This window comes from Caloenas nicobarica, chromosome Z, assembly GCF_036013445.1.
Source record: "Caloenas nicobarica isolate bCalNic1 chromosome Z, bCalNic1.hap1, whole genome shotgun sequence".
NCBI classification, from domain to species: Eukaryota; Metazoa; Chordata; class Aves; order Columbiformes; family Columbidae; genus Caloenas; species Caloenas nicobarica.
In genome coordinates, this window is record NC_088284.1 from 94,413,415 (window position 1) to 94,429,660 (window position 16,246).

Sequence of the window (16,246 nt, forward strand, 5' to 3'; positions counted from 1 at the left end):
GCTGCCCAGGTGTGCTCCGAGGGAGACGCCATCTGCGCTCTCTCTGTAATTCACAGGAGGGCAAACGTTACAGAGGAAAAAAACTTCTCAGAAAGAAGGCTAGCATGGGATATGTTCAGCAAAACCTCAGCAAATGGAGGCGTCTTGCTAAGGAATATGATTCCATTGCTGCTGAAAGTACTTTGTGGATGCGTTAAGATGAAGTTTGAAGAATGATACAATAAGAGGCAGCAGTCAGCTTGGCAGTCTGCAGCTGTCTCAAAATGTCAAGACTGAAACAAAAGCAGAACTTCTGTAGAGCAAAAGGCTGGCAAAATACAGAAAACTGCTGAAAGAAATACAGTGTTTTCATTGCACAGGATGTTTCCTGTGGGATGTAGGAATCTCCGTGAATGGTTCTGTTCTTGCAACAAATGTGTTGGTAGTAGTGGACTGCCTTCTGAAAGCTTGTAAGTCATACAATTAGGAACCAAGAAATAGTGGGAATAACAGGGACAGAGCTTCTAGTGAGCTAGTTCTTCATGTGAAGAGTATCACAGACTGAAGGGAGCAACCTGTATTCAGAGGAGTCCACAGAATTTGGTAGAAATGTGCAAAGATCAGTTGAACCTGGAAGGCGAGTCACACCAGAGATTGGAATGGGTTTGTGCTGCTGGTTCCTTTGAACTATTCTCTTCAGGGCACTTCTGAAAAAAAGGAGGAATTTTCAGGGAAGGCAGGACCTGTGGAGCTGGATTGACAGAAGAATGCAATGAATTCAATGACTGGAGATAAGCATTTTTGGTCCTTATCAAATAATTTTATCAGCACTCTTCATTTAGAAGATGAAGTGCTCTGCATCTTTAGAATGCTTTTGTCCAGGTAGTTTCAAAAGATAAATCACACCTTTACTTCACTGTAGCTGTGAGCAACAAGGCAAGTACTCTGTGTTTTGCTGCCTTCTAACAAAGTGAACCTATTCTTTGGAGCAAACATTGATTTCCCATCCCTTTGCTTAATTTCTCCCATCACCTGTTTCTTGCTGTAGATGGATTGATATGAAAAGAAACACAGAATGGATTAATACAGGGTAACTACCAGAAAAAGTAATGGGGAGTTAAAGCTAAACCACAGGATTTATCAGGAGAGGATTAACACACTCTTCTCAACCCAACCAACCCATGCACCCTGCCCCAGCAGCAGGCCCCCAGCAAAAAGTGATCGGTGGGGGTGGCTGTTGGGGAGCAGAACGTGGTCCAGTTTTGTTAAAGTAGTAACTTCTCCGATGCAGAGTGGTACGGGATGCCTTGAGGAACCAGACCAGGTAATGTGAGAGACTAATTTCACTTCTTTCGTAGGAAGGATCACAGCTACTTAATAAAGACCTAAAGAAGGGTTTACAAAAAAGTGTTTCTCTGTTAGGCTTCTGGTCTAGAAAAAGTCTCATTTTCTGTTGTAATTAGAGGATGCTTAAGAGAAATGCACAAATTCCTTCATTGGGACTGATAAAATGGCATTTTGTGAGATTAAGAGCTTATGTATTGCCTGAGATGTTTCGAAGAGTTGTATTATTTAATGTAGTTATAAAGCTGGCAATGGCAAAGGTTTGAAAACATACTATTTTAATAGTTAGGAATATGGAGTTTTATATAAGATCTAAGGCTTTTCTTACCATTAGTGAAATGTCAAATGACTTGTTCTCACAGGAGCCTTTGTGCATGCCTCTTGGATAGTTGTCAATAAGCTGTATCTCACTGACAGTTTAAATAAGCCATGTCACCATGATCTTTGATGTGGTAATGAAATGCTACTTACATATTACAAACTTAAATTTTTTGAAGTTTTTCTATAAAGCAACACAGACTTAAGTGAGACAGAACAGAGTTAAATGCTATAGAATTATTATATTATTATAACATTAGTTGATTCCGTGTATTATTTCTCCACAGGAGCATAATTGACACCTCAAACTGGTAATATGAAAGTAAGTAGAATCTATGTCATTAAGTGATTCCAATGCTGATGAAACAGGGAGACATACCTGATACCAATCATATATATCTGAATTCAGGGCTCCTTGAGTGGGTGAGAGCCAGTAGCAAATAAATTTGGGTCCCCACCCTTCTGCTGGGGATCCCATGTTTCCCTGCCTTTCCTCAGCCTTTTGGGGACAGCTGCAGCACACAGCTGAGTCAGTGAAGTATCACACAGGTGGCAGAAACATGCGCTGCTCTAGTAGCAAAATCATCTAACAGACCACTGGACAAATGAAGCCCTGCAATAATTTAGCTCTTCTATTCTACATTTGCTGGCTTTTCAGCTGTACTACTCCAGTAGAGGATGCTTTTGTTAACTCTTGGCGTAATGCCTCTTTGAATTTGTACAACATTAAACTATAGACCCCAATTTTCTTTGATTCAGCCTAATACCTGATTAAGTGACTCTTGAGAGAGGACACATCTATTTTCCTTGTTTTCTTGATACCTTGCTCTAGATTTTGCTAGTACTACAAAGGCTTTTTGAACTGGTTTTGCACTGTAAATTTCAAATACTTTTTGAATGCTGCCTGAGAGGAGTTACTGTAATCTTTTATCTTTCAAAAGTAGTTCTTACATTGATGGATCACAATCTAAAAATTATTTGGCGAAAACAGTTTTAGTCAAGTGTATTTGTCTGCAACAAAGCTGGGAAAACCAGTATCAAAAAATGAATGCTTAAGAGTCATGCTAAATTGCTATTTAGGACAAAATAATTATGATGTTTCAGAGTTTTTAACTTAGTAGTGAAGATCCAAAGAACAAGGGTTTTATCATCTTGTGACTGAAAAAGTCACGGTTGGTTTAGATTTAAGAACACTCAAAACCCCCGATTTATGCAAAATAAGAAAGTGAGCAAGAATTAGCTTTGAAAAGTTGCATTTCTCTCATTTGGACTCGTAAGCTTCTTTCACGGAAAGTTATAAAAATAAGGCTGGAAGGCACCTCACCCAAGGTCGGGCAGCCCCTGGGCTGGAGGGCAGGCAGCAAGGCCAGGAGCAGCACCAGCCCTGCCGCCAACTTACCGCCCTAACGAATCAGTAGAGATTGGCAAAACATGTGGTTGAACATGAATGTTTGTAACTTTTTTCACCGTTTCGGGGAAACATAATTCTCCGGAGCAGGTCTATGGTGTCTAGTTTTGTGTTTGTACAGAGCAAGGACCCCTGTGTAAGCACAGGTGTAAGTGGCTCAAGGTGACATATTTGGAGTTATAAAATGTGATTTATCTCAGGTTTTGCTTTGTTTTCTGGTTGGGGCATAGCCAAGGGAAAAGCATTTTATATAACTTTAAAAAAATCAACTAATTCTAAGCTAAATGACAGAATTATAGCAAGAGACGTCATTTCTGAGGGCAGTTTGCCTGGTCAAAATGACCTGCTCCGGTGCACTGTGTCCAAGTTTCCTTGGATATGACGTGTGCTGAGGATTGTGTTGCTGCTGTACTGGGGTAACTCTGGGCAGGATTTAACAGTCAGGCCCTGTGTTTCATCCAGAAGTTAAATTAGCCCTTAAAATGGACTTTTTCCTCAAGAGTCTTCAGAAGGGATGAGGAGAACCTACCATTATACATGCGAGAAGAAATGGGGGTCCTAGAGGTGGAACTGACCCACTGTATGTGCTTAGGTTTTTAATTAAAAGACCTCATTTAATTTTTCACAGGATTTTGGCAACATGCAAAGTGGAAAGATAATGGTCTTGTTTGCTGTGGAAATACCTAATGTGATTTGCTTAAAGGGCAAAGGTTGCCAGGGGCTGAATATGCCCCATGGTAGCTGGAAACTCCACTTGAACTGTGGTTCAACACACGCCTGCTTTGTCTGCTGCTGAACAGGAGCACTGGCAGCTACACAGTCATCTCCATTGATCGCTCGGAAGTTCAGAGTTCAGTAAGTAACGTGAAGGGGCTTAAATGAAGCAGTCATTTTATGTTTGCAGTATTTTGCAGACCCTGATTTTTGTTTTTCCTTCTCATTCTGCAAAAGTCCCATAGGTTTTAATAGCATTCCACAGAAATTAACCTGAAAAGCTGTTGCATTTAGTAGCAACACTAATTCTCAGGAAGCTCTGTAGGGTTTTCTATCAGTGCTGTGTTTATAGCCCAGGTTGTGCATACACACTTCAGCATTAAGAACCATAAATAAAGCAGATGGGAAATTGGCTCTCCTGGTACTTGTGAAATAATTCATTTCAGAAGGTCAGTTCCATCTTGATTTTTTTTTTTTTTTTTTTTTGGCTATTATATTGCATATGGGTTTTTTTTGTGAAATAAGTAGTTCTTTTGTATTTACTGCAGAATAAGCAACCTTGCTGATCCTCCTGGTTAATGCTTGTTGGGAAGCTCTATGTGTTATAACCACTTTAATTCTATTTCTGATATCATGCTACGGGATGCTCTTTAATCTGTGCCTGCCTTTGTGTCGGTAAATCATTTGGCACTATAGGAGAGTGCCTGTAATGGGAACTGGTCATTGCCGTGGGCTGGCCCTGCTTTGCTCCCGTAGACCCCATGCCCAGCAGCCATCCAAGCGCATTAAATGTGCTCTTGGAGTGCGTCTTCTGGGCTGAGTTTCATCTGAAAGGAATCCAGTTGGCACGCTCTGAAAACCAAAGCAGAGTCTGCTGGGCTGATGGGGAAAGTCACTTCAAAAGCAGCTCCTGATCCAAACCAAAATACTTGTGTGGTCACACCCTCCCATGCAAGAAGCGCCCCACGCACAGAAGCCCCAAGTCTCTGGGACACACCTTCGTGCCCAAAATATGCCTAGCTGTGAAAAACACTACTGTATGTAAATTGGATTCAAGGTCTGTGCTCTTGGCAACGCACCAATATTGCCTTCTAAACTTAGCTTTTTCATCACCTCAGATTGTTGTGGTGGGTTTTTTGTTGTTTGTTTGGTTTGTTTTGAGTTATTGTTGTTTGTTTTGGTTTTTTTGTGTGGTTTTTTTTTCTTTCCTAATAATAATTGATTCACTAGTTCTTATACTAAGTACAAGGGGTGGTGGAAAATGAGAGTGAGAATAACTTGCAGCACTAATTATTGCTTATCCACAGTTCCCAGATCAGTAATATTTCTCCTTTGAGCTGCCGTATGGATTCCTACAATAATCTGTATGTGTGTATGAAGCTTAGCTATATATGAATCCCACAATAAGCAATGGAAAGTTTGTTGTTTATGAAGCTAATCACACATGGGAATTTACACTGCCAGGGGCCATAGCATTGAGCACCTGATTCTTGATAGGGGCTGAAGCCTTCTGCTGCTAGCAGTAGAATAAGAAAAGTGATTTGTGGGATGTTTTGTTTGTCTGCTCTTAGAAAGAATGGATCCCCTTCCCCTCCCTGCACCTTTTTCTCAGGAAAACTCAACTAACATATGAATTTAGCAAACTTACACAAACATTTTTTTCATTTCGATATAGCTGTCTTTAAAGATTAATTTCTCCCTGAGGACATTTGGGCAAGGTGGAGAGATTGATCATCTCCAGATGCTTTTTGCTGACAGGCAAATAAAAATTCTGCTTCAGGTTAACAATTGTGAATGTATTTTTTAAATATCTAATTTTTGAATGCAAATCTGAAAGAGAGAACATAAGTCAGTGTGACAGGCATCTTAAAAGTGCCTAAGATGCATAGGTTCACACTGTCATAGCTGCATTAGTAAGATGGGGCTCACCCCTGCTGACTGGGCTAAAAGCCTTTGGAGCTTCCCTCTCTATACCTCCTATGGACAGAAGAGAGAGATGTATTTTTCAGACAGAAACACAAACTCCACATTCAGCATGTTTTGCAGTAGGCAAATGATTCAGCAGTGCTTGCTTTGAAGTGGAACTGGACAAATTAAAAATACATTATTCACCTTTATTTGATGCTTTGGGTACATTTCCTGATGGGATTGCTCTAACGTTCCACACTAAGTGCTGGCAAGACTTGGCCCAGGGAACAAGTAGTTCAATTTGGGCTTCTGGGGGGTATCCTGAATTACAGAAGCAGGGGGAGCTGATGTCTTGTGTGTCATCTGAGAAGAGAGCCAGTGGGAGAGAGCGATTGTGCATTTGCATCCCGCTGGCCAGGCACTCTGCTCGCCTCCCCGCAGAGCACCAGCAGGACTTGGCAGCTGCTGCTCCTGCCGCTGCACAAGAATCAATGCTCACTTGGATATCGGCTCTCTTGCCTGGCAGCAGTCTGTAATGACAACAACATGTGGACTTCCGAATGGTGGAATCCAAGCATCAACTAGTTCAGTAGGAGACCCTGACACCTGGAAAGAACAGATTCTTCTTCGGTTGGTGCTGATCTCGAAGGCACCAGCAGCCACAGCGCTGAGCATGGGAAGTAACAGGGCTCATGCCTGTCCGTGGCAAAGGAAGTGCCTCCCTGGGAGGTAGTCCTTCCTTCCTAACGGCCCATCCATAACTACTGTTGTCCTTCTCAAATGATGTGTGGAACCAGAAACACCACTGGAGATCAAGATGCTTTTGTGAGTCACAGGATGTTTTTCAGTGGGTGGGCAGAGGAGATGGGGGGCGTCAGTGGGACCAACCGTGTGTCTGCCTGCTTGTGCACATGGAATCCTGGAGACATGGGTTTCTGTTGAAATGATCAGTAAACCCATCTCCATTCAGAGTCTGCTGACTGTTAAAACTGTAATAACTGACTGTGAAAAAGCCTGATAAACACATGTAACCATCTAGGGAGGGCTCTGCTCCTGTGTATGGCAAAGCTCAGGGCCCTGGCAGCATTATGGGCAAAGCCCAAGGAAAGAGGGATGTGAGGAGTGCAGTGGGCATGAGGTCTAGAGGTGGTCAAGTCCCACTTTGGGCAGATGAATCGTCTATGGAGCTGTGTCATGGTACTCAGCTGTGACAGAGTAAGTGAGGGTAAGGATGTGACGAGGGGAAGAGAGGAGATGAAACTGGGGACATCATTCTCTGGGGTTGTTCAGGTGAAGCAGGTAAATACCTAAGGGTCTTCATTAAGCCCATTTGCTGTTTAGAAAGGAAAATAAATGTTGGTTTAGAGTATTCATTCATTTGTCATGTTTCAGGAGCAAAGTAGAGAGGGAAGATGAATCTGAGTCATTTTTTTTGAGTGTGTCCTATGAGAGCAGGACTGGGGAAAAAAATGAACATTACAGTTCGTCCTTAAGGAAGGAAAAGGTGCTGTGCAAAAGGGGGCTTTGAATCCTAAGACAAAGTGCTAATGGTTCTAGGTGCTAAAGCTCTGAGACTTGATACTGTAGGTAACAATTCATCAGCTTTATTGCATCAGTAGCATTGCCGAAACAAGCTGTAGATTTTGTGGTTGTTTATAGATCAACGTGAGAGGCAGTCTCTGCTATTTTCTTAGGGTTTTTTCTCCCCTAAATATTTAGTAGTGAACACGTACAAAGAACTGAAGAAACACATTCTGTGTGTGTCTCCCTGAGGTTTTCCTTTCATGGCCTGTAGGCTTTGACCTGCGGGTATTTGCCCAAGCAGGGTCCTGTCTGTGACAGGAGGGGGCAACGCATCAGCTCAGACAGGCTGCAAACTTGTAGAGGGCTCTTAGTGCATAATTTAGCCTTTGATACCCGATGAACTGTATATGTGATTAGAATGTGCGATTTGGGGACATATCTTCCAAAGGCATGCTAAAATTGGCAGCTTTACAATTTGACCTGATTTTTCTTTGTTGTTGGTCTTAAAGATAGAAGCCACTACATGGTTAAAATATGTTGTGTTTGGTTGGTTGAGTTTTATTTTGAGAGGGAGTGGAATAATTTTAGTTTTTCAGAACCAAAAATTAGATCAAAATCCTGGCAACTGCTCAAGATAAATGAGCAACCTTGCAATAAAGGGGTTTCTGTCACCTTGGAAACACAGTTTCAAAAAGCCTGTTGGAGTAATTTTAGTTCCAGACTTTCCTCTGTCCTTGTCCCTTCCCATGCAAGTTCTGTTTTTACACTCAGAATATCCTGTTTAGCTGTGTTTCTTTTCTATATAAACAACAAGGGAATTTACCAGACAAAAGTGGAAGAACACTGAAAATGACCTTGCACATGATGTTTCAGGGCAGAAACCAGTGCTTGGAAACACACGAAGTTAAACCCATCCAAAACCAGATTATAAAATATCAGTCATTTTAGATCTTATGTCTCAATGTAAAAAACCCAGAAGTTTGAATGAGCACTTTGAATGCTTGGGTTTTATATACAGTTGAGTCCTTTTATTCTGGAGAAGAATGTAGTGTTTAGGAAACAAATTTTAGCAATGAAAAGGAAGGTTATGGAGGTTAAACAAGTAAATATCTAAACAGAATCCCCACCATTGCAATGTCCGTCTGAAATGTGTTGTATTAAAGTGCTGTGGGTCCTTGTTGTGAGCATTACACAAACTATGCCATGGTGCGGCTGGCAACTCAAGTAATTAGAGAAGAGATTAGGATAAAGTAGTGCTTCTATCCACTAAAGAATGTAAATATTTTGAATATTTTTGATAGCTCACACTTCTCAATAACAGATCTCACCTGAAAAGTGCCCTTACTATGAGGGTCCACTAGAAAAAGCACAGAAGCCTTTGTAGCCTTTCCCAGCTGAGATACATGGACTTTCCACTCCCACTCAGAAAATATTTCTGAGTAAAAAGTAAATCGATCTTAAATTATGGGAACAATTAAATTGCATTTAAATATCTATCTTGTCGTCCAAGTAATACTCCTGGAAACTCAGAGGAACCCATGCGGGCCTGGCTGACAGCCCCTGTGCCAGCGTCTGGTGTCGCCTCTGCCTGCTGGGCTGCCACCAGCTGTGGGGCTGCCAGGCTGGGTAGGACGAGATGCCACCTAGGACCGTGTGCCACAGCCTGAGCAAGCACAGGAGACTGGCAGGACATTACACTAACACATAACATGAGACATGACTAAATAGAATAGCTGCCTAACATTTGGGTTAAGTATTCGGAAATGCTTCCTAACTGTATGACTGGTTAGACTGTTGGGTTAATAACAGGACCATATAACTTGAGATATTTAAAACGAGATTGGTCTGAATATGAGCAAACAAGGAGATGTGTGATTAAGGAAGCAAAAACGAGACTATTTTTCACCTCCATTTTCTTAGATTCTGTTTTGTCTTCCAGAGGCGACTTGATGCTATTAAAGGACATAAGTAATTAAAAGAAGCTTGACCATGTTACTTTCCCATTAGCCGCTGCACTTTTATCATTCCTTGTTATCACAGGAATAAATGAGTGCTGGGAGCGAGCTGTCAGCAGCTGCTGGGCAGCAGCACTGCCAAGTCTGCAAAAGAAGGACTTTCCCTGCCTGAGCCAGCAGCATCAGGTACCAGTCTTCTGTTTGCTGCACTGTTCCTTACAAGTTAAGAAACCCCATCAAGTCACAGCATGTGCTCCATTGTGCCTGGCCTAAACAGGAAAACTTTCCCTGGGAAACACAGTTTTTCTCTGTTCTATTTGATAGGTGCGCTCCAGGACATATTAAAAAAACAAAACAAGAAAAACCAAACCAAAAAACAACCCAGGGTTCACCTGTGTAGCTGTACGAGAATGCTTTTCTAGTTTTCAGCCACTGTACTGAAATGGTGTTATTCAGATTCTGCAAACAAGCCGAGTGTGAGCACGCTAATGAATGCACAGTCTTCATTGTCATAGTTTCTTACCATTAACTTCTCTGATTGCTCTGCTTGACATGCATGCAACAGAGAGAAAGAAGAGAATATTTCACATATGAAACTTCACAGATCTCTCAGTAGCCTGAGGTGATACACTTCATTTCTCTGTCTTCCCCCCCTTTTTTTTTGCTTTGTAGTATACAGGATGACTATCATGAATATGATTATATATGAGCATATATAAGGTTGTTTGAATAATAAAATTATTTAGCTTACATAGATCCTTTCAACATGTGAAAGTCATTGGCAAATTTTGCCTACAGAAACAACATGTCACTTAAAATTTAAGATTATAAGAATATGTCTTTAAGGCATCCTTGTGATTATCTTGTCAAGTATTTTGAGCACAGCACACTATATACAGTTCTTAAAAAGGATCAGTCTTCCAATTTAAGGACCTGTCCACTTCTCTTTTTAAATATTGCCTCTCCTTTTGCAGCATTTAGAAGTCTTCTATGCTTTGCTCTGACTTGAAATTCAGAGTTTTGAGGCTGATCATTTTTAAAAGAAATTTACTTTTTCTAATGATAGAAGTGGAAGAAAGGAACTTTAAGAGAGTTGATTTTCCTAAGAACATGTTCATTGAGAGTGTTCTCCCATTCTGGCATTTTGTTGGCTGTTAGTAGGTAATTGGAAGCCATTTGAGGTGTTCTTCTTAGAGTGTTTAAGTTTTGCAGGATTTTTAATAAATTTTGCATACTCTGCAGGCTTTAGGACACTGTGAATGATGGGATTTGTGGTAGATGTACCTTGCAACATCTCCCGGACCCTGTTGCATGGACCGGCAGACCCTGGGCTGTGCTGAGGTCTGTCGGTTGGTACAGTGCTCCCGTACAACATCAACAGGGACTGCTACAGGACACAGCTCAAAAACCTGACAGCTCCAGCTAGTTAGAGGATGAGATTCACAAATGTTACATTTAATCTAAATTTGGATTAATAGTCAAATACTGTGGGAGACTGAATGATGGCAGAGGTTTTGTGAAGGCACAAGGCTGAGGAGAAAGAGTGACCACAGGTGGACGTGGGGGAGAGCTCTGCTGCTTCTCTGCCCCCCGGTGCAGAAAGGACCACATTTGTGGTACTAGCCTAAAGTTTGCATATGTTTTTCTTTTGTCCAAACATATTGTGTTCTTTGTTGGTGGTTACTTGCACTTCAGCCAAGGTTGAGTGTCACCAGTCTGCTGGTTTTGTCTCCATGTTAGGAGAAGGTAATGGTGTTGATAGTAATGATACTGATTATTTTTACAATACGGGTAATGCTTTGGCTTGTTTGTATCCAAAATACTTCGGTATTTTTAGCATATCTTCAGTGAGACTGGCATCCTACCATAGCACTGGCATGCTGTAAGATTGCAGTCAGAGGTGGTAATGACAACCCTGAAGTTCAATGACGTATTTTGAAAAATTCATAGGGATGTTAGCTTTCATTCTCTAAAAAGACAAATACCAACTTAAAAAAATAAGTGCAAGTTACTAAATAGAGCATGAATTACTGTCTTATTTCTGTTTAAACAAAGCACAGAAGGCAGAGCTGTGAACACTCCTACTGCTTGACTTAGCTGATAGCAATGAACAGAAGTATTTCCATCACACTGCTCATCTGAATCTAGGGTGACCTTACATGGCTCTTAAAATTCTTTCCTGTTTGATTTTAATTACAGCTTAACAGGACAAGCAGACCATGGCACTGGGAGCAATGGGCTCAGCACTTCACGTGGAGGCAGGGTAGTCACCATCCTGATGCTACAAGTCACATTCCCAGAGCCCAGGTGGCCTGTGCCACAGGAGTCAGAGAGGAACTGATGGTGGCAGTGGCTTCTCAGAGGTCTGTTACCTCCTTGTGAGAAGGCACCAAGTATGGTTGGCCATTGCCAAGGAACAGCAATGCAGGTGCGGTGCACTGGGTATAAGATCTCAACAGTGGTGCGCCTTAAAGCAGTTTTGGATTAAGGAGATTTCTGGCAAGGATGCACTCTAGAAGGGAGTCAGTGGTCTGAGCCAAACACTTGACTGCTCTTGGCATCTCTAAAATTTGCATTTAAAAAGTGCAAGCCCAACTGCGAATGGTTCCAGAGACCAGGGGGGAGATGGTGGAGCCATCTTGGTAATGAACACCTTCACCTTTGTCCAGCCTGTTGTCTAGCAACATCCTCAGGTTTAGAATATAAATGTTTTGTTCTCCCATTGGTTTGTCTCCTGAAGAAGATAAGCAGCTGATTCTGGACCCTCTGGGCCTTTGGGGTTCCTCAGCTGTCCAGTTCAAAATAGGGTCTGGGGGTAACAAAGGTGTGGATGACTGAAGTGGTGTCTGCATCTGAGAGAGATCAGGCGTTTGGCAGGCTAGAGATAATGCACACGGCCATTAGCTGTCTGATAGAGTTTCACAGGACTCTTATTTCAGTCCATTTTGATGTCAGGAAGGCAGACGTTTTCAATAAAAAGAGTGCTCATAGATTTTATTGGGGCATTCAAATGTTTCCAGTTCCCAGCTGTCATCAGCTCAGCTTGAATCGTATGGTTGTCACTTTATCCCCCTGTCTGTGACAGGTCTTGAGAGAAGAAGGACACTGATTTGCTAAGCTTTAATGAAAAGGAGACTCACTCATGTTTCCAGACACTTAGTTTTACTCACACAAATGAATCCCACTGAAGTAAATTGAAGTATATCTTTGCACGGTTACATCGTAAATTAATAAGTGACTTTTATTCCAGGTACATCTGAGGAGTCTTGTACCCTACGAGGGATGGAATTTTCCACAGTCAGACCGGAGCAGCTCAAAACCAGTCCCTGAGTGTGCACAGAAACAAAAGCCTGTGTCCTTAGAAGCACAACTTCTTCAGCGAGCCTGCTGGGGCAGAGCTGGCCTCTGCACCGTCAGCAAGGCTCTGGGGGTTATTTGTCAGTCTTTTGTTAGGAACTATTTATCTGCATAATTTCATCAATATCAGTGCCTAAACATTGCCACCTGCGCACCAGCTTGGTCACCAGGGATATCCTTCTCACCAGTCTTTCTTTCCAACTTAAATTTGACATCTTTTGCTTCTGTGGTCATCTATAATTCTCATGTCATCAACTCAGAAAAGATTAAGTAATTGCCAAAATCTCACTCTTAATGAAAAAAATTTAAAACATTTCTCTTCGTACCTTCAGAAAAATACTGCTTTCTATTTGCTTAAAGTCACACTTTAACTGCCTGTAAATACTTGCCAGTCTCCTAATAAGAAGCTGCTTCAAGTCGACGCAGGCTCTAGTCCCATCCTCCTGAAGGAGCTTTTACCTTCTGTAGAAGGTCTCATGTTCAGCACTGTGTGCTTTGCACCTCCTGAACAAAATGGGCTGAGCTGAAAACAAAAGCTCAGCTTTGACTCTTAAATCTACTGGCTCAAGTTAGTTCCAGCCAGATACTTAATGTTGTTTTATCTGCAGGGATATTTTTGTGTGACCAATGCCAACTCTGCTGGGCAAATACAGGATACATAGGGATTAAAAAAAAAATCCAGCTGCCAACAAGAAGAAGTGCTTTGTAACCACAGTTTGGAATGGAAACAATTTTCTAAGATACAGATCAAATTGTGTTTATAGACTCAACTATTGGCAGCTTTTCACGGAGCTATTTCCTGTGTGCCTATTGCATAGAGGAATAATCCAAACGCTTAAACTAACATTTAAAACCATACAGAACATGAAGAAAATACTGTGTGAAGCTGCACAGAAAACACAATGATGTTGAATTTTCTTTTGTTTCCATAGCTAATACTCATGGGAGAAGGCAGTACTGCATGCTGAGTGTCAGGGCCCCGGTTCCTTACAGGATTTCGTCCTTACTCTGGCTAGTACTTACTTTCTGCTAATATTGTTGTAATTGCTAAAAGGAAATAGTCAAGTAACAAAAATTTCCCCAAATGCCACCTAAATATGAGGAACTTGCTAAAAATTGCACACAGTTTCTTTAAGTGCAGTAAGTTGTTATTCATTAGGGAACTAATGCAGATGATCTAAGGTGTGGACAGGCAGGAGGAATCTGATTTGCCATTAGAACAGGTGGGAAATCTGCAGATATGGTGATGACAGTCAAGGTAGGTGTAGAATTCTTTTGTTTACTCAGCTCGAAATGGCTGCCACAACTTTTATTTCAGAAAAAGCCTTGAGTCCATTTCCTAGCTATTTTTTCAGTGCTTTTTAATGGGGCAGATCACTCCTTCCAGGTTTCAAATGTGTGCCCTTTGCGTTAGGCACACATTTGTTGGTGGTGCAGCTGAGCTCGTGATAGCATCAGTAAGGTTAGTGCAGTCAAGCTGTGGTGCTCATGGAGAATTTTACTGCTGGTAAACCACTGGTAAATTTTATTGCTAGTGTTCTGCTTGGAGGGACTTCATTCCTTCTATCAAAGCCATGTCTCAGCTGTGGAAGACGGCAGCTCCAATATGAGGAAAGGTTTAGAGTCAGGAGAACAATTCAGGTAGGACAGGACCTCTGGAGGTCCTTGGCTCAGCTCTGATGCAGAGCAGGAGCACGTAGGTGAGCTTGCCCAGGGCCAGCCAACTTTTCAGTGTCTCCAGGATGGATTTGCCACAAGTTTTCTGGGAAACTTGTTTCAACATCTGACTATGAGATGAACAAAGAAATGCCATCAAATATGTTTATACATTTCTTTTTTGACTGTATCTTTACAGATCAGGATCACAGTTCTGGAAGGTGTAGTAAAAGGCTTAGCTTTACATACTAATTCCAGCCTGGAAATCAAACTTTTTGTTGGGGGTGAAATCTTAACCACTCAAACAGGTACGATTGGTTTAGAGGAGGTGGCACTGGGCTTTTCCTTTTCTCGGGCTCGTAGGTGATGCAGATAATGTAATTGTGAATTAATCTGCTGGAGGTAGACGTATTAATTGTGTGCTGTGAGTGCACTGTCAGAGAAATACTGATAGCTTTGGTTTTGTGCATTTCTCGCACGCTGCTTTGCCCGAGATGCTGTTCCTAACCCAGCCCGCAGGCACTGAGACGCGGCTGCCAGCGGAGCGGGGTCTGAGCCCACAGGGACAGGGGCCAGGCAGAGCCCACAGGACCTGCACAGCAGTGAGCACAGGGACCGTCCACCCGCTGTCCTCCCCTCTGCCATTTTTCCCAACCAAAAGCATTCTGGAATGGTTTTACATCTTGCTCTGAAACTCGTGCATAGATTTCCCAATATGTGTATTTAAAGGAATTGAAAATGGTTTCAAAAGTTGTTGCAACGTGACGTAGAATAACTATCATGAGCTTTATTTTAGATTGAGAGAAACGATAACTACTTTGTAATGCATTTGGGGTTTTTTTGTTTGGTTGTTGTTGTTGTTGTGTTTGATTTTTTTTTTTTCCTCCGCACATTGTATATTTACACATATTACTGTGGAAATCTGTGAATATGTGCAATGTTCACGTGCTGCAGTTGTTTTCTCCAGAACCAAAGGAGCTCTTCCTTCAGCCCAGTGTTTGTGGTTTTGTTATGTACTGAGGCAGCGCAGTGCTCGCAGTGCTCGGCATGCAGAATGCGTGGAATGCCTGCCTGCCCCCGGCTGCCTTCTGTGGGGAGGCGACACCCAGCCCACCCCGAACGCCAGCACCCCCAAATGTCGTGGCTCCTTTGCTGCCACCCGCCACAAGTAGGTATATCGTGGATCGTTTGTAAGATGTGTCGTATAGAAAACTGCAAAATATATTCCTGAATTTGTTGATAGTGAAACGTAGACTCGGGTAGATGTTAACCAACAAAAGCTGTCTCAGTATTTTATCTTGGGCAAAAATCAATGACATACCTTATCCCAAGATGGGTTTGGAAGGGTTGTGCGTTTGCTAATGGAACTAATGTATAATGCAGCTGAACGACACATACGCCAAAACTAAATTTTTACCCACTTAAGCAACCTCAGTACAGTATTTGCTCTTACCTAATGCCATTTGTCTTTCACCTGTGTGGCATTTTGGGCAGAATACTAAAAACTACTAACACCAAGGTCAGCTTCATCTCTGCTTTGCTGGCGTTACTGTGATGAGTGTGCAAAGGCTTTTCGGGAGAACGAGTCGCTGCTCCTGCGCTGCCAGGCTGCAGGGAAGCGGCCTAAAATCCTGCCAGGAAGCAAGAACTGCCACATGCATGGCTTAAGCCCAGGGGTAAAAGATAAATTTGCAGCCTGTGGGACTGTTTCTTTGGGGAACCAAAAAAAACCAAAAGTGAAGGGAAAAAAAGTATTTGAAATATGCTGTCAGTCTTTGGTCTCTGGCAAGAAATGCTATGCACGTGGCTGACGGTGAAGATAATACTCCAAGCTGTAGTGAGAAACGCTCCGAGTACAGCTCGGGGTAGCGATGGGGAGTCCGTGCCCGAGCAGGACGGAGCGCCGGCGCCGGTGGGGCGGGCTGGCCACCCAGCTGCCACAGCCCCGGCAGCGCGGGCCACCTCTGGCGGGCGCCCTGCACCGTAGGGACCGGCGCCCCTCAGCCGGGCGGGGGGAGACTCCCGTTCCCCGCCCCGCGGGCCGCCCCGGCGGCGGCCCCGCTGCCCCGCGGGGAGCGGCGGG